Source organism: Sarcophilus harrisii, chromosome 2, assembly GCF_902635505.1.
Source record: "Sarcophilus harrisii chromosome 2, mSarHar1.11, whole genome shotgun sequence".
In the NCBI taxonomy this organism is placed as follows: Eukaryota; Metazoa; Chordata; class Mammalia; order Dasyuromorphia; family Dasyuridae; genus Sarcophilus; species Sarcophilus harrisii.
The window spans coordinates 139,477,541-139,504,923 of record NC_045427.1 but is presented as its reverse complement, the minus strand read 5'-3'; the positions used below and the strand labels follow the sequence as shown (position 1 = coordinate 139,504,923).

Sequence of the window (27,383 nt, the reverse complement as noted above, 5' to 3'; positions counted from 1 at the left end):
AGGGATGAGATGCCAAAAGGGACTGAGCAAAGATGGCGTGGGCCAATGACAAATCTGCAGGGGAAATTTAACTTCAGGGGTTTGACATAACTTGGATTTCTGACTAGACACAGCAAGGTGGAGATACCCACACAGAGTGTGGGACTATAAGGTTGAACCCCATCTGTACCCCCCCCCTCTTGCCTCAGGGAGCAACCCCACCTAGTTACTCAGGACCTCATCAAAACCGTGTTCTCCAATGAGAGCAGGAGCCTAAGCCCTTTACCAGTTCACTGAGAAGTAGTGGCAGGAGATGTACAATCAGAACAGCCCTCCAACCTATTTTTTTTTTTAATTTAAATTTTTTTTTCTTGGAAAACTAGTATGGCAGAAAGTAGGCATAGACTCATACCTAACATCGTATACCAAGATAAGGTCGAAATGGGTTTATGATCTAGACATAAAGAATGATATTATAAACAAATTAGAGGAACACAGGATAGTTTACCTCTCAGATCTGTGGAGGAGGAAGGAATGTGCAACCAAAGAAGAACTAGAGATCATTATTGATCACAAAATAGATTACTTTGATCATATTAAGTTAAAAGGTTTTTCTACAAACAAAACTAATGCAGACAAGATTAGAAGGGAAACAATAAACTGAAAAAACATTTTTACAAAGATTCTGATAGAGGCCTCATTTCTAAAATATATAGAAAACTGACTCAAATTTATAATAGTTCAAGCCATTCTTCAAATGATAAATGGTCAAAGGATATGAACCGACAATTTTCAGATAAAGAAATTGAAACTATTTGTGGCCACATGAAAAGGTGCTCAAATCACTATTGATCAGAGAAATGCAAATTAAGACAACTCTGAGATACCACTACACAGCTGTCAGATTGTCTAAGATGACAGGAAAAGATAAGGACAAATGTTGGAGGGGATGCGGGAAAATTGGGACACTGATGCATTGTTGGTGGAACTGTGAACGGATCCAACCATTCTGGAGAGCAATCTGGAATTGTGCTCAAAAAATATCAAACTGTGCATACCTTTGATCCAGCAGTGCTACTACTGGGCTTATACCCCAAGGAGATACTAAAAAAGGGAAAGAGACCTGTATGTGCCAAAATGTTTGTGGCAGCCCTGTTTGTAGTGGCTAGAAACTGGAAAATGAATGGATGCCCATCAATTGGAGAATGGTTGGGTAAATTGTGGTACATGGATGTTATGGAATGTTATTGTTCTATAAGAAACAATCAGCAGGATAATTTCAGAAAGGCCTGGAGAGACTTACACGAACTGATGCTGAGTGAAATGAGCAGGACCAGGACATTGTTGTACACAGCAACAACAAGACTATAAAATGATTAATTCTAATGGACGTGACTCTCTTCAACAATGAGATGATTCAAACCAGTTCTACTTGTTCAGTGATGAAGAGCCATCTGCACCCAGAGAGAGAACCATGGGAACTGAGTGTGGGACACAACATAGCCTTCTCACTCTCTCTGTTGTTGTTTGCTTGCACTTTGTTTTCTTTCTCAGTTTTTTTTCCTTCCTTCTTGATCTGATTTTTCCTGTGCAGCAAAAAATATGTGTACATATATTGGATCTAACATGTATTTCAACATATTAACATGTATTGAGACTACCTGTCAGCTAGGGGGGGGTGTGGAGAAGGAGGGGAAAATATGTAACAAAAGGTTGTGCAGGGATCAATGTTGGGAAAATTACTCACGCATATGTTTTCTAAATAAAAAGCTTTAATAAAATTTTTTTCTATGTTTTTCTTTTACTTTTTTATTAAAACTTTTATTTTCAAAAAACATACATGGATAATTTTCAACATTCACTCTTGCAAAATCTTGTGCTCCAATTTTTTCCTTCCCGCCCACCTTCTCTTCTAGACAGTATGCAATCTTATATATATTAAAATGTGCAATTCTTCTGTACATATTTCCACAATTATCTTGCTGCACAAGAAAAATCACATCAAAAAGGGAAAAAATGAGAAAGAAAACAAAATGCCAACAAACAACAACAAAAAAGTTTAAATACTATGTTGTGATCCACATTCAGTTCCTCTCTCTGGATGCAGATAGCTCTCTCCATCACAAGATCACTGGAACTGGCCTGAATCACCTCATTGTTGAGAAAAGCTACGTCCATCTGAAATGATTATTGCATAATCTTGTTGTCATAATGACTCCCTGGTCCTGCTCATTTCATTCAACATCAGTTCCTGTAAGTCTCTCCAGGCCTCTCTGTATTCATCCTGCTGGTCATTTCTTACAGAACAATAATATTTCATAACATTCATATACTATAACTTTGTCAGTCATTCTCCAACGGATGGGCATCCACTCAGTTCCAGTTTCTTGCCACTACAAAAAAGAACAACTTAAACCAAACTGCCACCCAAAAAGCCATCATCTTGAAACCTGCTCCCCAGAAAAAGAAAAATTCCAGATTCTCTTTCCTCATGAAATCAAACACCACAATTGTACGTCACAGAATTATTAAGAAAGTTTGGCTACCCTGAGTCAGAAGCCAAATCAAATCAACTAATATTTAATTCCTCCTTTGTTCCAGGTACTGTGCTGTGAATTCAAAGAAAGGTTTTAAAAAAACAGTTCCTGATCAAGCAGTTTACAGTCTAATGGGGAAGACAACGTGCAAACAATTTTGTTCAAACAAGATAAACTGTATAAATTCGGAATTTTCTCAGAAAGGAAGCTCTAAGATGAAGGTCTTCTTGCAGATGGTAGGCCTTGAGCTGAGACTTTAAGGAAGCTAGGGAGCAGGAGACAGAGATGAGAAGGGAATGCATTCCAGGCCACAGGATGCTTTGTAACAAAGGGAATGCGTGCTTTTTCACCAACGGACTCCGGGATGCCATAAGAAGTCCGTTTTTGTGTAACCTAAAACTATATCCAATATATGGGCAGTGAGGTGGGATGGTGGATGTAGCACCAACCCTAGAGCCAGGAAAACCCATCCTCCTAATTAAAATCTGGCCTCAGACACTAACTAGCTGTGTGACCCTGGTGAAGTCTCTTAACCCCATTTGCCTTAGTTTTTGGAAAAAGAAATGACAAAATACCCTCCTAAGTATCTCTCCTAAGGAAACCTTAGATGGGGTCATGAAGAGTCCGCCATGACTGAAAGTATTAAACAACAACAACAAAAATCCTACATCTAGTCAGCCGTGGCTGAAAGTATTAAATAACAATTAAAATCCCACATATAGAAAAGCAGTGTGCAGTATGGAAAAAATGGTTTTACATACTTGCATATCTCCATGTTTTTTTTACTAATGCCCCATAAAATATGTTGCTTTCGCTTGTTCCAACATTTTGAATCCTGACTTCTCTGTCCCTACAGCCATCCCTTTTAACTTTTATCAGCCTGTTTTGTTTCTAAAAATCTGGTCTAATAAACAGAATCTGAGCAAGCAAAGAGCATAGACATGATTCCTGCTGTGAAAAATGGCAGAGAAGGGTTGACAGAAGAGGAACACCTTTAGTCCAGCAGGTTATGTTCACTTAAAGGTTGTCACTTTAAACTGTGGTCATGTCAAGTATAAAAATTACATTTTCTACCTAATATTTTGACTTATTTTCAGTTTTTTAATCAGGAAAACATTTTTATTATATTTTCAAATTTCCATGTGATCTTAATACAGCTTAAGGTCACTTCCTTCACAAATATACTTAACTCCCTGAAGATGACTAAGAAAAAAAAATTCAGAAATTTAGAAAATATGACATTTAAAAGAACCACTTGGGTGTCAGATTTGGGAATAAGCCCTGAAAAGGCCTCATCTCACCCAGAGACTTTGGGAAAGTCATTTGTCATCTTTTTGGCCCAAAAAATGAAGAGAACAATATGTGCACTATCTACCCCCATAGACTAGTAAAGAAAATAAATTACATAATGTTTCTGATCTGCTCATCTTTACCCGTTTAGATGCCAGCAGCAGATTTTTCTGCTCCTACTCCTAAATTCCCCAACGAAAAATCTTTAAATCGGCATGATTTTACCCACTGCCAGTTTGTGCCATAATGACGGTAGGACTCTTTTGCTGCTGCACCCAGCTCACTCCTGCGTTCCCCATAGAGATTATTCCCCATGTCTCCCATTGTGGTCTCTCCCCACACTCCCCACACGTACTTTTATGGTAGAAGCCTTAGTTAAGTCTGGTTCCTGGAGGCCGAGACTTTGTGCTCCCCCTCTCTCCCTGGGTTCTTCCTCCCCCCGCCATCTCCCCCCCTTCCTCCTTCCCCCCAAGGGCACCACAAGCTCATCGCCCCTGCTGCTGCTTTCCCTCATCCCACATGGCCTGTTGGGGTCCACACCCTGCCCTGGTTCCAGCCCTGACCTAGGCCCACCTGCACCAACCACCGGCCCCCTGCCTCAGGCAGCATCCCCATCACCAGGGGGTGGTCCCAAAGCCTCGCTCTGAACAAAGCGTCCCGCTGGCTCCATGTTAAACCAGCGGCTTCTCCTCCTCTCCAGGACCTGTAATGGGCCAGAACCCTGAAACAAGGATTCTCACAAGGTGCTACCTCAGTGGAACTGATGAGACAAAGGTTCTCTAGCTTAGCCTGGTGATTAATGGTTCTCTGGTTCAGTACCTGTACTTAGTCCTTACTACAGTCCCACAAGGTTCACAACTATAATGATGTCATTATAGCACATAAGCTGGACAAACTTGGCCAGATTCATTCTTTCCATCCCCCACCACTCTGGGGGCAGCTGAGACCAAGGCCCGTCAGGGCCAGAGACAGACTCAGAAGGAAGGGCCAGGGTCAGAATCGGAGGGGGCTCGGAGACAGAGCCAGAGAAGGCTGGAGGCTGGAGTGCAAGCTCTCGGACTGAGACAGACTTCAAGACAGAGACCCTTGTGGTGGTCCTCCTGCCTCCCCCCCCAGAAACCAAGACACATTCCGGAGGACCTCAGAAAGCTGGCCCGGGCCCCAGGCGAGGAGACAAGACTGTGAAGGAGACAATAAAGGACCTGGACTTTATCCTTGGCTATTCTCATGGTGACTATTCTGCTGAAACAAAGGCTGGTCCAGAGACCTCCTGAAAACCAACCCAAACATTACAAGGACCAAACGCACCAGTCCTCCGCTCAGCACTCAAAGCCTTTCCTGATGGTCTTCCCAGCCATGTTACACACAGCCCTTCATCTGTGATCCTGCCACATTGCATGATTTTTGCCTTTATTTCCATCTCCAGCACTTAGCACAATGCCTGGCACTTTTGTTGCTCTTCAGTCAGTCTTATGACCTTATAGACTCATCTGTAGGTTTTCTTTTCTTTTTTTTTTTTTAATTATAGCTTTTCATTTTCAAAATACATACATGGATAAATTTTGACATTCACTCCTACAAAACCCCACATTCCAATTTTCCCTCCCTTCCCCCCACAAACTCCCCCAGTCAGAAAGTGATCTAATATATGTCAAACATCTGCAATTCCTCTATACATATTTCTACAATTATTGTACTTCACAAGAAAAATCAGATGCAAAAAGAAAGAAATAAGAAAACAAAATTCAAGCAAACAACAATAAAAAGAGTGAAAATGCTACGTTGTGGTCCACGTTCTGCTCCCATTGCCCTCTCTCTGGGTCAGATGGCGGCACCAGGTTTTCTTGGCAAGGATACTGAAGTGAGTTGCCACTTCCTTCTCCGGTATGTGCCCATTTTACAGATGAGGAACTGAAGTAAATAGGGGCTAAGTGACTTGTCCAGGGTCACACAGCTGGTGTCTGAGGGCAGATTTGAACATGGCCCTTAGTTTCCCCTAGGCCCAATTTTCTATTCCCCATACCACCGAGCTTACCCAACGGTAAGCTGCCTGGCATATAGTAAACTTAATAAATGCCTGATGTCTGTTTCACACAAATGATATTCTGTCTTCTGTATCTGTGTCCCACACGGGGAATACACTCCCTTCCTATCTCTCCCTCTTAAAATCGCTATTTTCTCCCAAGAACAGTTCAAATACCACCTTCTACAGGGGCCACTAGGGCCTCTCTGCCAAAGTCACCTTCCATTGACAGGTGTACCCGTGTCCGTGCACCTCCTGTCTCCTCGCTAGCAGAACTTCTGAACTCCCGGCCTGTCTTATGGTCAGCATTAACAAATGCTATTTGGGGGGGGGGGTCTTCCCCAACGTTCCTCTCTCTCCATGTGCTGCTCCCATCCTCTCCTGCCCCCAGCCCAGCAGACATCCTCATCTTCACCATCTCTTTCTGTTTATTTTTAGGCCATTGAGATTAGGAGACTTGCGTGGCTCCCTTAGTGTCTGCGACTGGATGTGGACTCGGGCCCTTCTGACTGCCCGGCCAGGTGCCATGAGCTTCTTCAGTCTCCCCTTGTTCTTTCACGCCCTCCTACCCGTGGTTGGGTTTCCCCAATCTGCCTCTGCCAGGGCCTTCCCTTGACTCCTTTCCCTCTCCACTTGTTTACCTCCTTCTTCCACCCTCATTGTCCCTTCCCTTGAAATCTGCTGATGGCTTTCCAAGACATCATCCTGAGACGGGTCAGTCCTCTTCAAAAAGGAAGGGCAGCCTTGATGACAGTCAGCTGGCCCCAAGGCCCTTCCTCTGGCTGGCCCGGTCCTCTCAGGACAGATTTGAAGGCAAGCCCCAAAGCCTACCTCTGTGGGCTTCCCTCCAGCTCCCAGCCTAATCAATCCCTTCCCTTTACACCCAGCCACCCTCCTACCACCCAGACACACTTTTCAGCTTCCTTTTTGCCTTACTGAGAAGTAAGCTCCCAGAGGACAGAAACTCTTTCTGTTTGTATTTGTGTTCCCAAAGCTTAGCCCGAGTGCCTGAGAGCTTAACAAATGCTAACTGATGCAACTTGGACAGCAAAAATCTCACACTGAATCCAATGGTCCTTTTAATCTTTATCCCGGTCTTTGAGCAATCCCTCCTTCTGGACACTGTCAGAAGTATCAGACTTACTGCTCTCTAATCACTCGTCTGTCTTTTACTTGTTCCCCTAACTGAATTCGGGGAAAAACAGCTGTTTTCCAAGGTTCTGCTCCACATTCATACCCTTGGCAATCTCACATACTCTAACAGAAATACTATCTCTGCGGAGCTGCTCCCAGTCCTTACTCCCACCCTGACTTCTGAGCTCTACATCCCCATCTCCCTTGTCCATGTACAGGGCAATACCACTACTTCAAACACACCTTGTACAAAACAGGTTACTAATTTTGTTCCTTCTCCTATCTTAGAATAGAAGCAGCTCCCTGTCTCCTGTGTTTAAACCCTTTGAGGTTATTTTTTCTCTAAAACTTTTATTTGATGTGTAATGGTCACATATTCAGTGGCAGTGGGGCTATTAAATATTCCAAGACACAGCATCTCACGTTATGGCTGGTTGACTTCCCTCACTACTGCTCCCTGTCCCCAGGGTCTAAAAAATGGAGACCTCTCCCCTGCACCAAGTCCCCAACTGTCTTTGGCGCTATCTTCTTCCCTCACTATCAACATCAAACTCTCTCATTCCCTCAGGAGTCTTCACGACCGCCCTTAGTGGAAGGGCAGCTGGATGAGAGGCTCTTTCCGCTTTTGAGGCTGACCTTTGCTAACCCTGTGTATCTTCCATACATCTGCTGTTTATTCCCTGCTCTGCTCCCATGTTCTCCAACAAAGTTCAAAGGCTTTCATCACCACCTATCTAATCTTCCTGGCCGCCATTTCCTCAGCAATCCAGCTTTCCTGTCACCGCTAGATTCCTCTCCCTTCTGTATAGATCCATCCTCCTATTCCGCTGCTCAAAAATCCTTAGTGCCTTCCTATTGATCTCAAATTTCTCATTTTTTTCTGACAAGAAGCAGTGTGGCTTATTGATTAAAATGTAGGCTTTGAAATGAGGGAGTGTGAGTCACATTCCACCTTGGATGAATGCCAGTTATGTAAATAAAGGCAAGTTATGTAACAGAGTATAGCAGGAAATACACCAAATATATGTTACTGTTGGGCAGCTTTCGCATTGGGAACCCTATGAAAGCACAGATCCATTTCAAATGAATACATACATACACATGTGTGTGCATACACACATGCATATATATGTGCGTATACATAAATATATATTATATATAAGTTTATATATATATATATTTACTTCAAGCCTCTTTATAATCTGATAGTCCTTGCTTTCCCAGTTTTCTTATTTTGTTCTCCACATACTCTGCATTAGTCAGACAAACCTAATTTCCCACTTTCAAGCCTTTGCTAACATTTTATACCTAGATTGCCCTTTTTCTGCCATTTTCTAAAGCTCAACATGGATACCCTTCCTTGCCTGGTCTTCTCTCATCTCCACTGCAGAATAATAACGTTCTTCTTTATCATTCTTCACATAGTATTTGTCCTGTATTTCTGTTGTATATTTGATATATAACTCATAATATAGATATCTGTATTTGCTTGATTCCTTTATTAGACTGCAAGCTCCACAAAAGCAAGATCTAGATCTCATCTAAATCTTGTATCTCCCTTAGAGCACTATTCTCTGTAAATAGTATGCATATATTTTTGATCAAATGAATATCCTCAAAACACTTTGTAAAACTTACCTCAGAAGTTGGCTATTAAAGAAAATTTCTTAATGAAAAATAGGAAGATATGCCTGTGTGCGTGGTCCTTGCTTGAAGCTGTAACAAAGAATTTAAGCTCCTAAGTGTCAGAATGTGCCTTTGGACAGTTGCTAAAATATCCCAAATTGGAAGTGAGCAGGACCGGAGAACAGTGCCTGCAGTAATATTGTGTGATCACCTATGATAGACTCGGCTCTTCTCAGCATTACAAGGATCAAAGACAATTCCAAAAGACTCCTAATGGAAAATGAGATCCACTTCCAGAGAAAGAACTATGGAATCTGAATGAAGATCAAAGCTTACTATTCTCATTTTTTGGCTTTTTTTGGTAATTCTTCCTCCCTGCTTTGTTTTGTTTCTGCTTTCACAACATGACTAATGTGGAAATATGTTTAACATGATGGCATATGTATATAACCTATATCAAACTACTTACCATTTTAGGGAGGGGAGAAGGGGAAGAGGAAGAAAATTTTGGAATTCAAAAATCTTTAAAAAACTATCTTTTCATGTAATTGGAAAAAAATAAAAATGTGACTAAAGTGGAAAAAAATATTCCAACTCAGACCATACCGAGTCCTAGAGGATATAATCTAAGAATTAATTTATTAAACTATAGGCAGCCTCATATCTCCTTCCAGAGAAATTTCAAATAAAACTGTAGGACTTCAAGTTGAAAAGGACTTGCTAGATCATCTACCCAACCCATACTTGAGTAGGAAATCCTGTCAAAGATTTCTTTCCATGCTAGTTCATTCATTGTCTACTCTTATTGCAGCTTCAGTTAACAGACTGAACCACCCCCTTGCTGCTTCCTATCAGACACTGTTTCCTGTAGATTGCAACCTGGCATCCCACAACCCGGAATGCTCTCCTGGACCGCTCTGAGGCCCTAGCCTTGGCTTGAGTGCTCCCCAGTTCTACCAGGATTAAATCAAGTCTGCCCTTGTACCCGAGTGAGCTGCACCAACCTACTCCCCAGAGGCCCCAGTCACCATCACTATAACTTCCCAAACTGAAATACCCTTGTCTGACCATGGCTCCCCATTGGGTCTTGCTTCCCGTGTTAGAATGTAAGCTCCTTGACGAGTCTGCACATGGGCCAAGCAGCTAGTAAATGCTTTTTCATTAATTCATTAACAAACTAGTTTGACTGGTTCCATGACACTCTGACAAACAAGAAAGACAATGTAAAGGCCATTGTGCCTTTCAGGAGACCAGGACAGGGAATGTAGGTTCTTCCTCTACATGTAACTGGAGACCCAAGTGTTTCATGATGTAAAAACCTAGAGGAAGATGGTCCCTTCCAACTGAAAGCTAGCACTAAAACATATAATCAGTTGTGTTTTAACTCGGGTCAAATAAAATTGGTTGAAAGGGCTAAAAAAAAATCATTCTTGGTGCACTAAAATTATCTGCAATTTCCCCATAAGGTCAAACCCTTTTCTTGCTTCCATCTATGTCTTTTTAGCAATTGTGCTAGCTGCAGATGGGTCTCCAAAGCTACATGCATCTCCTTAGAACAGATAGAGAAGTAGCGTTAATGGTTTTGGCCGTAGAAAATGGAGCACAAAGTCTTGAAATGATCTGCCCTTTTTCTACAGAAGGAAGTAGGAACAACTTTTATTCAGAAGGTCTGACATTCAAGACCTTTCCCAATATGGCCCTGGGTCTCATCCTCTCCTCAGCCTTCTCAGAAGCTTTCCACTTCTTCCCAACCAGCCTTTTTTTTAGATTGCATTTTTGATTCATGGCCTCTTGAATGGATTAAGGTTGAAAACTATCTTTGCATATATTTTGAAAATAAAGGGCTATTATTTAAAAAAATAAAATAGAATTATGATATACCATAATACTAATACTTATTGGTATTTTTCCTTGTGAGATAGCTTTCAACATGCTGCCCCAGACCTCTTAACAGCCCCAAGGTGAACAAGTACAAACTAGCATCTTCCCTCTGAGGCATTTACATTGATAAATCTGTATAAGTCCACGTGCACTCGCTACATTGAGGTGGATGTGATAGCAGTGTCTCCAAAAGTAAAAATAGTAATTTTTCAATATTAGGAAATCTTTCAATGAGCTTATAAAAACCAGTTTTATTTCAATACTTAACAATTATGATTCTCTTGGGAGCAGGGAAAAAGAAGAAAAAGACATGGACGTTTTTAAGGAGGTGACTGCCAAAGCCCCTTCTTGCTGTTTCTAGGTTCCCAGTAGCACCACTCTGGTTCTGTAGAATTGCACACACTTTGCTCAGAACTCCTACAGGGCCTTTTGAAGTTTGACATGATAATCTATGGATGGCTTCGCCTGCCACTGAACTATGATCATTCCTGGAATAAAAAAGAGAAAAGTATTAGTAGGAATTCCACCCTGCAGCTTACAACAAGAATGGAACACAGGCTAAATGACGCCACAGTTGTTATACCTAATACTGAAGCATTACTTCCCTACTAGGGAAAAGGGAGGGGAATTTAGCCTTTACCCAGAGCCTGCCATGTGCCAGGCATTTTATAAGTGTTATTTCACTTGATCTTCACAACCATCACTTAACAATTGAGGAAGCTAAGGCAGACAGGGTTAAGTGACTTGCCCAGGGTCACACTGCTAATAAGGGTTTGAGGCTGGATTTGAACTCAAGTCCTCCGGCCTCCAGGCCCACAAATCCAGGAGTGCTGCACAACTTAGTTGTTTCAGACTTATCAGATTATCCATGGTCTGATGATGGTCAGAAATCTTACGATAGCTGAATTTTAGCTATGTCTAAAATGGGAAAAAAGCATTAACTAGAGGACTCTCACTAGGTGAGAGATGACCTCGTTCAATAAGCCGTCTTCCATTTGACACATGATAGTTACCTCCATGGTGACTAAAAACAGACTCTGAGTCCCTCTTCCCTCCGCAGTGTCAGGCTCCCTCCGCTGGCTCTTCTCCCATCTGAGCCCTTCGGATCCTGATCTGTCAATATGGCCAAACTCATAGAAGCAGGAGGCTCCTTTTCTGCATCACCTATTTTCCCCATGATGTCCTAAAATCTGGATTCTATCCCCAGACGCAATTAAACCTCCTGTCAAATGGAGCTTCCTAAAACATAGTCTGGCCTGTCACTGGCTCCCCATTTCCAGCCAATAAACTTCATTCGCTCCCTACTGTCTCTAGAATCATATAGAAAATTCTATGCTTAGCATTCAAAACTTCATAACTCGCCTCCTACTTTTTCTGACTTCTTCTGCCTCCTCTTCCTCCCCACCCCATGTACTTTGAGATGCAGTGACACTGACTTTCTTGCTTTTTCTTGACTCCAAATAAATGGAGTCTCTCCATACTCCAAGCATTTTCACTGGCTATCCTTGATGACTGAAATACTTTCCCTCTTTGTCTCTCTTCTGATTTCCCTGCAGTCCTTCAATTCCTACCCAAAATCCTACCTGCTATCTACTAAAATCTTTTTCAGTCCCTTTTCATGTTAAAACATCCCTCTGGCGATTATTTCCTTTTTTTTAATTAAAGCTTTTTATCTTTCAAAACATATACATGGATAATTTTTCAGCATTCACCCTTGTAAAACCTTGTGCCCCAATTTCTCCCCTTTCCCCCATCCCCTCCCCTAGATGGCAAGTAGTCTAATATATATTAAACATGGTAGACATATAGGTTAAATCCAATATATGTATACATATTTATACAATTATCTTGCTGCACAAGAAAAATCAAATCAAACCAGAAAAAATGAGAAAAAATAGAATGCAAGCAAACAACAATAAAAAGAGTGAGAATGCTATGTTGTGATCCATACTCAGTCCCCACAATCTTCTCTCTGGGGTGTAGATGGCTCTCTTGATCACAAGATTATTGGAACTGGTCTGAATCCTGATGATTATTTCTAAATTATCCTGTAAATACTTTATTTGTACATAGCCGTTTGCATATTGTATCTCCTTCACCTTCTAGATTATGAGTTCCCTGGAAACAAGAACTAATTTTTTGTCTTTCTTTGAATTCCCAGTGCTTAGCACAATGCCTGACATATAGTAAATGCTTAGTAAATGCCTGTAAAAACAATTTGGCTTTTAAAAAAGAACTATTTCTGCTTCTTTTCTGAGTCATGAATGTCTCTGATGATTTTTATGTGCATCCAATTTGCAATTCATTATGATTGGTATTCTGCAGTCCTTCTAATGCCTCTATGCATTTTTCCATTGGACTTTATTCTACCTGCTATTTTGATCCTTTTAAAATTATGGTAATCCAAGCCATTCTCCAACTGATAAATGGTCAAAGGATATGAACAGACAATTTTCAGATGAAGAAATTAAAACCATTTCTAGTCATATGAAAAGGTGCTCCGAATCACTATTGATCAGAGAAATGCAAATTAAGACAATTCTGATGAACATCTATATATCTCTCAGATCTCTCAGATAAAGGATAATGATAATAAAAAATAATGATAAATGTTGGAGGGGATGTGGGAAAACTGGGACACTAATACATAGTGGTGGAGTTTCGAACTGATTCAACCATTCTGGAGAGAAATGTGGAACTGTGCCCAAAGGGCTATAGAACTGTGCATACCCTTTGATCCAGCAATGTTTCTACTGGGCTTATATCCCAAAGAGATCTTAAAGGAGGGAAGGGGACCCACATGTGCAAGAATGTTTGTAGTAGCCCTTTTTGTAATAGCTAGAAACTGGAACTGAGTGGATGCCCATCGGTTGAGAAATGGCTGAATATGGTATTCATATGGTATATGGATGTTATGGAATATTATTCCATATAATTCCATTATATTCCATATAAATTCCATATAATAATATTCCATATTCCATAATAAGAAATGGCCAGCAGGATGATTTGAGAGAGACCTGGAGAGACTTAACATGAACTGTTGCTGAGTGAAATAAGCAGAACCAAGAGATCATTATATATGGCAACAAGATTATGTGATGATCAATTCTGATGGACATGACTTTTTTCAACAGTGAGGTGATTCAGACCAGTTCCAATGGTCTTGTATTGGAGAGAATCATTTACACAGAGAGGACTGTGGAGACGGAATGTGGATCACAACATCGTATTTTCACCTTTTTGTAGTTGTTTGCTTACTTTTTGTTTTCTTTCTCATCCTTTTCCCCTTTTTTATCTGATTTTTCTTGTGCTGCATGATAAATGTGGAAATATGTATAGAAGAATTGCACTTGTTTAATATATATTGGACTATATTGGATTTATATCCAATTTTTTTATGTTTAATATATATTGGGTATATTGCTGTCTAAGGGAGGAGGCGGGGAAAAGGAAAGGAGAAAAAATTTGGAACAGAAGGTTTTGCAAGAATGAATGTTAAAAACTATCTTTGTATATATTTTGAAAATAAAAAGCTATTATTTAACAATATAAAATAAAATTATGATATTGCATAATTTAAAACAATATAACATCAATAAAAGAATTTTGGTTTTTATTTTTTAAAAATGAACCTTGTGATAGGGAGCAACTTGTTCCTGAAAGAACTAACCCAATTGCCCAAATGTGGTCTTCTCCTGTACATTCATCATCTATTTGTTTTTTCCAGCGTAGATTGCTGAACCTACTTCTTTTTCCAGTGTGAACCAAGTGAAGGAAGTCCTTAAGTGCTTCAAGAGTCACACAGCACAATATCTTCAACAGATACTCTGCAGAACTTAGATAGGTTATGAGTGTTGTTGTTTTTTTTTTACTTCAGATTTTTACAGGACATCCTTCATAACACTGGAGAACACTTTCATTTCATCATATCAATCTTCTCAAAATACCATTTCAACTATATAAATTCCCTACTCCAAAATCTTCACTGCATTTATATTTTCTACAAAACAAAATCCAAACTCCTTTATAGCCAAATATCCATAAAAGTCCAACTGTTGTTATATTATTCTGGTATGGAGATGACCCTGAATTCTCAAATACTATATCAGGAAAATGCAAGCTAGAAGGATTTTCCAAATATAGGTACAGACTGTCCATCATCCGTAAAAGCAGAGAGACTCTTATTATGAGATTGACCACAAGATGATGAAATCTTCAGTTATGGCAAACCTATGAAATAGCCCAAAATAAAATATGGCCATCATTCCTACAAAGTTATTTAACAAATCAGCTGTTAGGGTATAGATCATAAACTAGCGCAAACCTGAAAATTAAAACCAATTTAAAATAAAGGATAAAAGATGTAAAAACACAGTATGCTATTTAAAACACATCCTGACTTATTTAAACAACATCCTTAGTCTGAAAATTTTGAAACAGATGAAAGTTAAGATATAGAGTCCAACTATCACTATTTTGTGGAGCATTTTAACCAATATAAAATAATCATCATAATGGAAAAGTCAATCTTTCCAGGCAAAAATAAGGGCCAAGAGCAACACTGATTTGGAATACATTGATCAATCAATGAACATTTATTAAGTATCTATGATATGCCAGCATGGGCAGCTAGATGGCACAGTGGATAGAGTACCGGATCTGGAATCAATAGAACTCATCTTTGTTTGTTCAAACCTGGCCTCAAACACTTAACAGCTGTGTGATTGTAGGCCAGTCACTTTCCCTTGTTTGCCTCAATTTCCTCATCTGTAAAAGGAGCTGGAGAGAGAAACAGCATGCTCGCTACTCCGGTAGCCAAGAGAACCCGAAGGAGGTTCTGAAGAGTAAATGCCATGTGCCAGCTCTGTGCCAGGTGAGGAGTGCACAGAGAAGAGCTTACATTCTGCAAACGGCTAAAATATATGTCTATGAAAATTTACAAGGTAATGACGGGCAGAGGGAGGACAGATCTCCTGGAGAAGGCGGCATGGCCCCGGAGGAATCTGAGGGCTTCCAAGAGGCAAAGGTAAAGAGGGAGCCTTTTCCTGTGACAGGGCCCCAATACAAAAGCACACGATAAGAGGTGGTAAGTAAAGTTACAGTTAAAGGTGAAGTTAAAACTACAAAACAAAATGTGAGTGACTGAGAGACCCTGAGATGCCTCGGGAATACTCTCCACTCCTCAAATTCTCTCAGCCTTCAAAGTCATTCTTTCTGCCCATCCAAAAAGGCAAGGCCTGCAGGTGATACCTTGCTCACATCTCTCCATGGCACAGGCTCCATCTTGCTCAGGCTTCCATCAGTCCTCCTGCCATCCTCCTTCCCCCTCACCTCCCTGCCTCCGCACACTCTCCATCTCTTCCAGCACCAAATACAAAGTGACTTCTCGGGCCCTCAAAGCCCTTCACAATCTGTTCCCCCACTTTCCAGTCTTCTGGTCCCCTGTAACATCCCCCCACATTCACCCAATGTACTCTCCCCAACTGTCTGATGAGGTTCCTCAAATGCTCCCGTTTACAGATGGCCTTGTGCTGACTGCATTGCCTCAGAATACTTATAAATGTTCTCAGGTTGGTCCCAGGTATGGTCCCATAACCATAAAGATCAGTGGTAGATAGAAGTGACCAGTAATGACTTCCATGCAAAAAGCTGGGTCAGATAGGGCGCTGTGTCTGTTCACTTTGCTTAAAGATTTTTCTTAGTTACAAAGAATTCAACTGAGGGAGGGAATGTTGATGAGGAAATGACAAGGGTGTAAAAAAAGAAAGCAACAATAAAATGTTCTTTAAAAAAAAGTGCAAAACATAGCAAGGATAAGTAAGAGAAAAAAAGGAAGTGTTCAGAGAAAGTTGAGTGGCAATTGGATACCTAAGAAGCTGTGCTGGCATCTACAAAATACCAAAAGATATAGATTCCCCTCTCTATCAGCTACATCTTCCCGACTATCTTTTACTTTTACTCTTTCTACAATACAAATCCTATCTATTTTTCAAAATCCAAATTATCCTATTCTTCCACAAAACCTTTCCTTACAACCCCATCCCATAGTGATGTCTAAAATCTTTTGCCATTCATTTGTTACTTAACAATATAAAATAATAATATTTTTTCCTATATGTGTCTTATCTCTCCTACTAGAGTTGTGACTCTTTAAATCAGGAACTGTGTCTTACTCTTTTCAGAGTACCTACTTTTTGCTGATTTAATAGCAGAGAAATAAAGTAAAGTGAAAAACAAATCAGTATAAGGAATAAACACCAATATAAAGAACCAAGGGGAAAAACAGAAGGATCCAAGAAAACCAGCAGAAATTAACCACAGAAGTGACTTTAATTGACTTCCTAGCTACATTTGGTTTTTAGCAAATGAAATGCCTACCTGCTAGTGTTACTTTTTCCCATAATCAATTGGTATCCTCAGCCCTAGCACAGTAATAGATATAGTAGGTGCTTAATACTTGTTGATTCACTGATCAATATCACAAAATGAACATCACATTGCTATAGTACCTAACTTTATAAAACTTTACTCTGAAGAGAGGTAGCAGAAATGGTACTATCTGAGGAAATGAAGGCTCAGAAAAATTAAAACAATTTGCCTATGATCACAAAATAAGTGGCTAAACCATAAATAGAACTCAAGTCTTTTAATTAAAAGTTCAACATACTTCTAACCATTGTATCTTGCCTCTGTTCTCCAGGTCTCTTTCATTGCCACTCCTTCCACCACCCAAGAGGAAAAGGTCAATTGCTCAGTTTACTTTTGTTTCAATTATTTAATTTTTCACTTAGGTGTTGCCTTATCAGATTTTCTTCCTTAAAGAGAAAATTGGTTCAATGGTGACTCATAAGGAAAATTTTTTAAAAATTCTCTAAAATATTAAATCCCCAAGAATGTATCTTAACTTGGGTGGTATCTGACCTTTTGAGTTCTATCTAGAAACAATTTGTTGAGTGTTTTAAAATAATTTTTATTTTTTGTTATGTTGAATTTGACAGACACCAATAAAAAGGAACATTTCCATGTATAAAAAAAAAAAAAAAAACAGGACAAGCTATCCAGCATCAATTTGGTGTCAGTTTATATGTTCCTGTTCCCATACTAATGCTTCAGGCCACAGTGAAATCAACAGTAACCTTTTCCACAACTCATTGTTCATCTGAAACTGGGTGCTACTGATAAATGCCCTGCCTTGTCTGGCCACTAACCAGGTTGAAAAAGAACAAGAGGAAATCGGATCAGCAAGATAATAAATCTATCCTGTGCAGAGACTCAACCCACCTCTGGTGATAAGCAAAACAACAACAATAATAATAACAATAATGCCTTTGACATTTTACCTTCTTTCAGGAAACTGGATTTGAAATTTGGCTCAAAACCACTTTAAAGAAATATCTTTAAAAGCTTCAGAAGGAAAGATAATCAATTTTTTCTTAAACATTATGAAAGCTAAACAAAAGTTAAGAGATTAGTCTTGATTATCATAACTACTAATAATTCAATACATCAAGGATCTGTGATTCTGTCTCTGGATATTCCTTTCACCAATTCAGATAGCCATCCCCTTCACATTAAAGAATTTCTATAGCCAAAAACTTCAGTATCTGGGCAATTAATCAACAGCCAGGCACTCTTCTAAGCAATAAGGAGTTCCCATTCTAATTAAAGAGACAACATGTAAAGAAATAGTATACACAAGATATATTTGTTATTGTTGTTCAGTTGTTTTCCAGTCTTATTTGACTCTTCTGACTCCACTTGGGGTTTTCTCAGCAAAGACTGGAGCAGTTTGCCCTTTCCTTCTCCAACTCTTTTGACAGATGAGGAAACTAAGGCAGAGAGGGTAAAGTGCCTTATCCAGGATCACACAGCTAGTAGGTCTGAGGCTGGATCTAACTCACTAAGGTTCTTAACACCATTCCTGGCACCAGGTTGGATCCTCTGTGCTATCTCGCTGTCCCACACCAGACACAAAGGAGACAGATGTTTACCTAAAGAGGAAAGATCTATCAGTTGGGGGATCAAGAAATACTTTCTGCAGAAAAAAGCGTTTAATCTGGCTCTTAAAGGAAGCCAGAGACTAAGTAGCCGAGGCAAGGAAGGAGAGCACCCCGGCACGGATAGTGGTCATCATGTGGTCACAGCAACATGAATCAGGCTGAGTAAAAGCAAACAAAGCCCACATGGCTGGGTCACAGAATTTATAGAAAGGAATGGCGGATAGAAGAAGACCAGAACAATAGGAACCTCCCCTGGATGGTACAAGTCTTTCCCGGGATGAGCTGAGGTTTTTATACACTCCTAGTCATTTACTCCCACATATTCTTCGGTATATTCTAACATGTAGAACTTCTCAAATTTCTGTTTGTTGTTTTTCTTGAATAACTCACTCACTATTTACTATTTGTGTAATGAGAGTTTTGGGCTAAATTACCAATTGTAAGTTAAGCATCTCCCCTCCTCCAAAAGAGTGATCCTTAAGAGGATTACTCCTTAAAAGTAAATCAGCTTTCCTTCTGAAACCCCATGGATCATCTCCATAGGTTAGAACCGTTTGGGGGAGAAGAATATATGTATAAATATATGTGTGTATGAAATCTACCATCCATATCTGAAATTCTAAGCCAATAACCCTCTTATGACCCAGCAGATCTAGAGCCTTCCTGCCCCCTCTCTCCCTAGCAGCTGGTACAGGGACAATCCTTTTAATTTCCACAAAGGTAAGCCAGACATCAATTCACACCCATCTGTGTTAGAAGGGAGCTATGCACATATATTTAAACACACATACACACTTACTAAAATGCTAAACAGAGCAGCTGATAGCCAGTGTTGTGAACCTCTCTAGGATTCCCTGGACTAGTGCTCAGATAACAGACAGGCAGTATTGCAAATCCATGCTCACAGTCTCCAGACTTCCTACTCTACTGGCAGAGCCTTCAAGGGTCTGGGGTCAGATAGTACAGATATAATAAATATAATATAATATAAATATAATAAATGCTACCGCTGCTGCTACTCCTACTGGCTAACATTTACAGTGTCTGTTATACATACAAGGTATTTTACAGATATTTTCAAATGATCTTCAAAACCCTGTGAGGTAAGCCAAATGGGAATTAGTGGTCCCATTTTGAATATTAAAAAACCTAAGTCTCAAACATGTAAAAGGACCTTTTTAAGGACTTCTGAATCAAATCAATGGCTCTATGAATTGTGCCCCAATGCCTCCTGCTTCTACATAGAGATACAGAAATCATTTCTTGGTCCTTCCTGTATCCCAGGAGAATGATTCGACAAATATTAAGTCCCTTTGCTCAGTTGTTTTCAGTTTGGTCCTACTCTTCAGGACCATATATGGTGTTTTGTTGGCAAAGATACTGCAATGGTTTGTCAATTCATTCTCCAGATTATTTTACAGATGAAGAAACTGAGACAAGCAGGGTTAAGTGACTTGCCCAGAGTCATACAGCTACCTACTGGGTGACAGATGCCAGGGGAGACAAACAGTTCATGCTCTTGCTGATCTCCAAGGTTCCTTCCAGGTCCAACATGTTTCTTTCAATGAATGAGGAACCATTTTAATGTCTTGTTCCTAGGTGCCATGAGGATATGGATTTTTTTGTCTTGGTCTAGATCTACAATTCAATCTATGTAAAAACCTACTAATGTGGAAACCACCTTCACCTGATGCCAATCAGCAACAACTTTGTAATTCAGCCCTTGGAACTTAGTGGGGTAACCTGCCCAGGGTCTTCTAACTAGAATAATCAGCGAGAGTCAGCTGAGGGAAAAATAAGCCTGCAGCAAACTTGGCAGAAATCCCAGCTAAGTAGATCATCCCAAAAGCATCTTCAGATAGAACTGAAAAGAGAAAATGGACAATAAATGGAACAAATCTACCAGCATATTTCATAATGATCTTTTCTCTAAGCAGTGATAATGGAACTGTCATATTTGTCTAGAGGCAGCTAGGTTGCTCAGTGGATAAAACACTGGACCTGGAATCAGAAAGACTTGAATTCCAGGCTCAGATGTGTGCTAGCTGTGTGACCCTGAGCAAATCACTTACCCCTGTTTGCCTCAATTTCCTCAATTATAAAATGGGGATAATAACATATTTACAAGGCACTTAGCACAAGGCTTGCATGTAAAAGGCACTTAATAAAAGCTTATTTTCTACTTCTTATTTGTCTCAAAACAGCAAAAGTCTGGCAGGCCATCCTAAGGTTTATTTGGACTCTACCACCTTAGTACCTCAGACATAATGTGAGGAAGTATCAATGACACTTAAGATGTAATCAAGAAGACCAGCTGTACCTGACCAAAAACTACAAAGAGCTATTAGAAGTTGAATGGGATTGGTTTTCAAGATATTACAAAAGAAAACTATTCTGAATGAATGAAAAAAAAAAACCCACAATGCTTTTCTGGGGGAAAAAAAGCACTTGCGTAATTATTGACTCATATGTTTTCTTCAAAATTATGAAAATCTTCATAAGGATGGTCTATGAATATCTTCAATGAAGAACCATGCTAATAAAACAGGTCTTTGTAAACCATTTTCTATAGCAGACCAAACCTTTTGGTCACAGCTGAATGAGAAAGAAAGAGAATTCTAAGATCTCATAATATCTTTTGTCAATTTTTAGAATATATATATGAACTAATTTTTTTGACATGGCCATTGTAGGAATTGGTTTTGCTTGACTCTGCATAGCTGAGATAAGGGTTTTGCTTTTTTTCCTCCATGGGTGGGTGGCAATGTGAGAAGAAAAAGAGATAAATGCTTAGGTAGGTGGGGAAAAAAAGGATTTTTAAGGGGAAAAAAAAACATATGGCTGAGGAAAACAAAATGCAACCTTGAAGAATCATAGTAAACAAGTTGTCATACACATGTTGAAATTATATAAGACATATCTGGAGAATGAAATAGCAAACCACTCCAGTATCTTTGCCAAGAAAACCCCAAACGGGGTCACAAAGAGTCAGACATGACTGAAATGACTGAACTACAACAATGGCAGGTACCACTATGAATAAAACTGTTCAATGGTCTGTTCAGAACTGACATTAAGGATTGTAGAAAAAAATAGAGATACCTAAGATGATTGTTAGTATCATGAAAAATGTAAGACAAAATCCAAACAAAAGGATTTTCTACTCATGGTGAAATTCTAGAAATTCTCCTTTTCAAAGATGACTACATACTAATTGCATTGAGCCTCCCCCTCTTCTGGCCCAAAGGTAAAAAATATCCTCAATAAATCCACAACAATGCAAAGGATAGGACTAATCACATAACCTGAAAAACAAAGTAGAAAAAAATACATATTTCCCAGACATGCAACCTAGACAAGCTTCCCATCAAAGTTAGATTATTGTTAGGTGTGTTCTTTCCAGAAGCTATATGGATATAACTGGGCCCGGAATTGTAAGATGCAAAAATCAGGCAAAATCACATTTGAGGTTCAATCCTCTCAATGGTCCCAAATTGCTTGATGACAAAAATGTTTATATTTTTAATACCAGCAACTCATTTCCTTCCATCTATTGTAGCAGCCTTCTAAAAAAAAATCTCTCCACCTCCAATCTTACCCCAAACACCCTCTCATCACTAAAATGATTCTAATGTATCATTCTGATTATATCATTTCCCTATTCAAAAATGGTTTCCTCGTGCTACAGGAAAAAATACAATGTTTGGTCTGATATTCAAGGTCTTCAACAATCTGATCTTTCCAGTCTCATTTATCACTACTTATACAAACTTTCCATTCCTCCAGAATATCTCAGTCAATAAACATTTATCAAGCCAAAACTCAGACTTTTCAGGTCAAAGAAAACACTTAAAGTAGTTAGAAAGAAATAATCCTTTTTACAAAGGAGCCACAACTAGGATCACACATGATGTAGCACCCGTCAGCTTAAAGGAGAGAGCAATCTGTAATGCCATGTTTCAAAAGGCAAATTATATAGGATTATAGCTAATAATTACTTACCCAGCAAAAATGAAAATAATCCTACATGAGGGAAAATGGATCTTTAATGAGATAGAGGACTTTCAAGTATTCCTAATGAAAAAACCAGAGCTGTTTATGAACTTTTAAATTCAGAGACATTAAGAGAAACAAAAACATAAACATCAATGAATAATGATATAAAGGATTAAAACAAGGATAAACTATTTGCATTCTAATACAGGGATTTGACACAGGTATCTCATGTGAATTAATCAGGTGTCATAGAAGGCATCAAATTAGATAGAAGTCTTGGAAGTGGTTCTATTACTTCTTGATCTTAAAAGAAAAATAGAAAAGGAAGGGAAGAAAAATACACTGGGTTAGGGAAAGAAGAAGGAAGTTTAAGGAAAATTATCTTACATAATCATAATGTGCATATAGACATATAAACAAGGAAGAGGAGTTGGGAGAGAATGAATGACATTTGATTTTCACTCTTATCCAGATTGGCCAAAAGAGGAAAAAATATTGAAGAGATTTTCTAGACTTGGGGCCAGAGAGTGAGGCTCAATGCATACAAAAATGGATACAAGACCAAAATTGACTTAACAGGGAAATAGAAGAGAAGGGAGAAAAGTGAAATGGAAGAATTAGGTAAAGGGTAGGTTAAGGGAAGGATTAGTCCTAAGCAAAATAAACTTTAAGAATATTTGAAAATATTTATAGCTCTTTTTTGAGGTAAAGTATGGGAAGCTGAGACAATGTCCATCAACTAGAGAATGGACAGTTTTGATATATAAATAATATGGAATACTATTATGCTGTAAGAAGTAGCAAAGGGGACAGTTTTGAGGAAAAAAAAAACTAAGAAGACCTATATGAATGGATTCAGACTGAAGTAAATAGAACCAGGAGAAAAATTTATTCAAAAACAACAATATGATAAAGGCAAGCAATTTAAAAAGAATTAGGAACTCTTATCAACATAATAAACAACTGATGACCCTCTCACCTCCTAATAAAGAGGTAGAAGACTCACAGTACATTTAAAATTAGAGACAGCTTTCAAGATGATCTGACTCAATGCCTTCATTTTACAAATGAGAAAACTGAGAGTCAGAGAAGCCAAATGACTTTCCAGGGTCATACAAACTTGGAGAGAGACAATGTGGCCAAATTGGAACTTAAATTCAGTTTCTTTTATTGAAAAAACATGGCTCTTTTGACTATCCTTTGCTAAATTCTAGCATGGACTTCTTCACCTATAGCAGTTCCATGGAATAAATAGCTTATCCTGTTACCTGGTGAATCCCTTAACCACAACACCAGATCCCTAATAATAGGTAGGTTACTAGAGAGAAATGTTAGGCAAGGAAAAAAAAAAGATCTAAAATGCCCATTTATTTTACATTTACTTCATTTTATAGTAACAATTCCAAGTAAGCATGGTTTAGAGAGCTAAGAAAGCAAAATGACATGAAATGGATGCAAAAAAATGGGTGGACAAGATGAAACAAACAGGTTTTTCAATTTTCCCTTTGCCTGTAATGAATCTACCCATGCATTGTAAATACTAAACAGGACAGAGTCTGCAGCTAGACTCCCTTGAGACTCAGTCACACTAACAGAAATAAAATCCCATATCATTATCAAAGCAAGGAGAGAGGCTTTGAGCTTTGGGAACAATTGTTGATTACTGTGGGGAACTGTGCTGCTTTTTAAGTTACTTCTTTTAAGGGCCTAGAATTAACTGATTCAGGATCAGTTTAGTGCTAGCTGAAACACTTTTCCTTCTACTGTAAACAAAACCAAGAACAAAATGGAATTTGATTTTGACAAAATCTTCTTTAATATAACCAGTTTCATTTGGCCAAGATCATATGAGTCATACCATTATGAAAACAGACTGAAGAGAATGGGATACATTAATACAGTTTTCAGGTTATTTGAGCCTATGACCTAAATAATTTTCCTCAAGTCCCACTTCTGATACAAATAACTAATATTTATGGTGCTTTCATATTTAATGAGAGCAGCTATGACAGCAACAGGAAGACATCTCACTGTTTTTAAATCTGGTCTTACTGGCTGCATGACTCTGGTCAGGTCACTTAATCCTATTTGCCTTTGTTCCTCCTCTGTAAAATGAGTAGAAGGAAATGGGAAACCACTCCAATATCTTTGCCAAGAAAACCCTAAATTGGGGTCATGAAGAATTGGACATGACTGAAAAGGACTGTACAACAACAATATTATTAAAGAGATCACAGAAATAATGAATAATATTCAATGAAATTGAATAACCTTCTATAGAGCTGATAAAGATGACCTCCACACTCATCCAGTTTTTGCCATTCAAATGTAATGCTTACACAATTAAATTAACGCATTAAAAGAAAACTAATGTGTTCAATTTGATGAAAAGTTTATGTATCATATTGGACTGCTAGCCATCTAGGGGAGAGGCGAGGGGGAAGGAGGGGAAAATCTGAAACACAAGGCTATGTATGCAAGGGTCAATGTTGAAAAATTATTCATGCATATGTTTTGAAAATAAAAAGCTTTTTAAAAAGTTTATGTATTCCTTTCATAAACATATGGCTTCAAGAATAATCCTAAATTTTCAAATTCTTGTAGAATAGGCTAAATTCTTCTACTTGGGAACACTCAGAAAATGATTATGAAATCTGTCCAGCCAACTAGATACTCACAACCTATTGTTTAAATGTACCAGAACAAGAAATATTTGCCCAGTATGACGACGGGCAGAAATGAGGAAAGAAAGAAAATGGAAGATTATTAATAAGTTAATAAGTAATTGATTTTGGAAAAGGATCCAGAAATATAAGCATGACATAAGGTTCCAGTGTAAAAACCTTTTTCAAAAAAAATATGAGAATGACATGCAAAAATATAACAAATTACATAAATTTATATATAAATGAATAGAGATAGGTGGGGGTACCAGTGTCTTATTCTCAAAAAACCAAGAACCACTAATCTAAGTAATAATATTAACAGTTTAGAAAAACTCAGAATTTGATTTAATATTCCAAATGAGTGGCCAAGGAATACCTATATTGATATGGGATCTGCTCCCACACCTGAACTAATGACTTTACTATAGGCAAGGTATTTAACCTCTTTGAATCTAATTTTTCTCAGTTACAAAATGATGATAAAACTTCTTGTCTCGCCTATCTCACAGATCGATGTGAGGTCAAATGAATGAATGTTAAAGTCCTTTGTAAACTGTGAAATGCTACATACAGAATATTCTTCAAAAAGAAGCCCTTCAGAAGTCAGAACTCATAGTCAAACCTCTGTTAAGAGGCAGGATAGACTCACCTAACTAGCAATACATGTTTAATCAAGTTAAATCAGACCAATGTGCCTCAGAAAATGGGGAAATGATCCTTAAGGACCTAGGGCTAATCACCCCTCAAGAGCAGCTGATTTTAATTAGTGTTTTAATTAGCACATTAATTCAGAAAAATATCCAGTGGGACTAAAATATAGCAATTCAGAAGTTACAATGAAATCAGCATGCAGAAAAAAAGAAACATATTCAAGACAACAGCAATTGCCCGTTTCTTCACCATATCAAACAGGAACCAGGAAAGCCTTGCAAACAGAGTATCATTTCATTTACTTTAAAGTAGCAAATTAATTTGTTTCACATAATATGAATTTCAATCTTGAATTTTTATTCAGTGTTTTAGATACTACCTTTTAAAAAAATGTAACCATATAATAACCCAGTTCCAGTAAAAAAAAAAATGCCTTCTATTCATATCAGTTCATAATTGTTAGATTATCTTTATATCTGTAATATCCCATTTGATGTTCATTTGACCTAAACAAAGCGGATATAACATTCCTATTTTGCAAAGAAGGAAATTGAGATTCCCAAGAAAGCAACTATTTGCAAACATCATTCAACAAAAAAGTGTCAGAGCCAAAACTACAACCCATGTGTCCTGGCTTAAAGTGTCTAGAGTCCTTTCTACTAAAAAAGAAAGAAAAAAAGGAAGTTCCAGGTATTTCTAGTCTAGAATGTGCAATGATTGAAAAATTCCCATGTGCTTAGGGTGGCACAAAGTGAGGATAAAAGGAAGGGGCAACAGGCAGATCATGGTATTCTGAAAGTACAACCAAAATTTTCCCATCAGAAAAGGCATTGCTCGTATTTCCAAAAACAAACATACAAAAACTCTGATTAAACACATACTATCAATAAGAAACCTTCCTCAGAATCCTTTCTGGCCTGTGTCATGGAGTTGGGTTCTTTAGGATTATGACAACACAGCAAGAGGTCAGGCAGGCTCTTCTCTGATAAAAAGGCTCTGAGGATGTTCCCCACAAAAGACTAAGAACTGACGACCAACTTGGCCAAGTTGGCAGCAGGTTGGAAACTAGGCAATAAGTTTTTTTGGCCTTGCCAATCCATAAAACAACAACAACAACAAAAACACTACATAAGTGGTTCAGGCCTTTGTGGCCTCCTTCTATTTACCAAGCAACATTAAGAAAGAAGTTAAAATTTTTAGACCATCTGACAACATAACTTTAGTATCCTAAATGTGAGATTTTTTTTCCAGTGATCAATAAATTTGAATACTATTCAAAGGACTGAGTCACATGTATGTTAATATTCATAGAATAAACCCAGAAGAAAGAACAAATTGTAGTTGAATAGAAAGATGGTTCTCAGGTTCTCTGTGAAGTTTAAAAAAAAATTAAAGTTGATTTCTTCACACACACTCAAAGGCAACAAATACCATGAAGCAAAAATCTTATGATGCTCATGATAAGCACAAACAAAAAGACGCCCCTATAGATCACTGCCACTTATGAACCAGCATAATGCAGAAAAAGAGTTAGAGAAATTCTGTTAAGAACTGGACTTGATCCTTCAAAGCAAATCAAAGCACTTTTTGCTCCCCA

At 38.5% G+C, this 27,383-nt stretch overlaps 1 protein-coding gene across 1 annotated transcript in view; it reads right to left on the bottom strand.

Annotated features, from left to right (window-relative positions):
• Positions 1–10,707: 10,707 nt before the first annotated feature.
• LOC100924004 (serine/threonine-protein kinase PDIK1L-like) overlaps positions 10,708–27,383 on the bottom strand; it is a 50,636-nt gene continuing 33,960 nt past the window's right edge. Inside the window, exon 4 of the mRNA XM_003758091.2 lies at positions 10,708–10,958. The gene's annotated coding sequence lies outside the window, so the exon portion shown is untranslated. The remainder of the gene's footprint in view (positions 10,959–27,383) is intronic.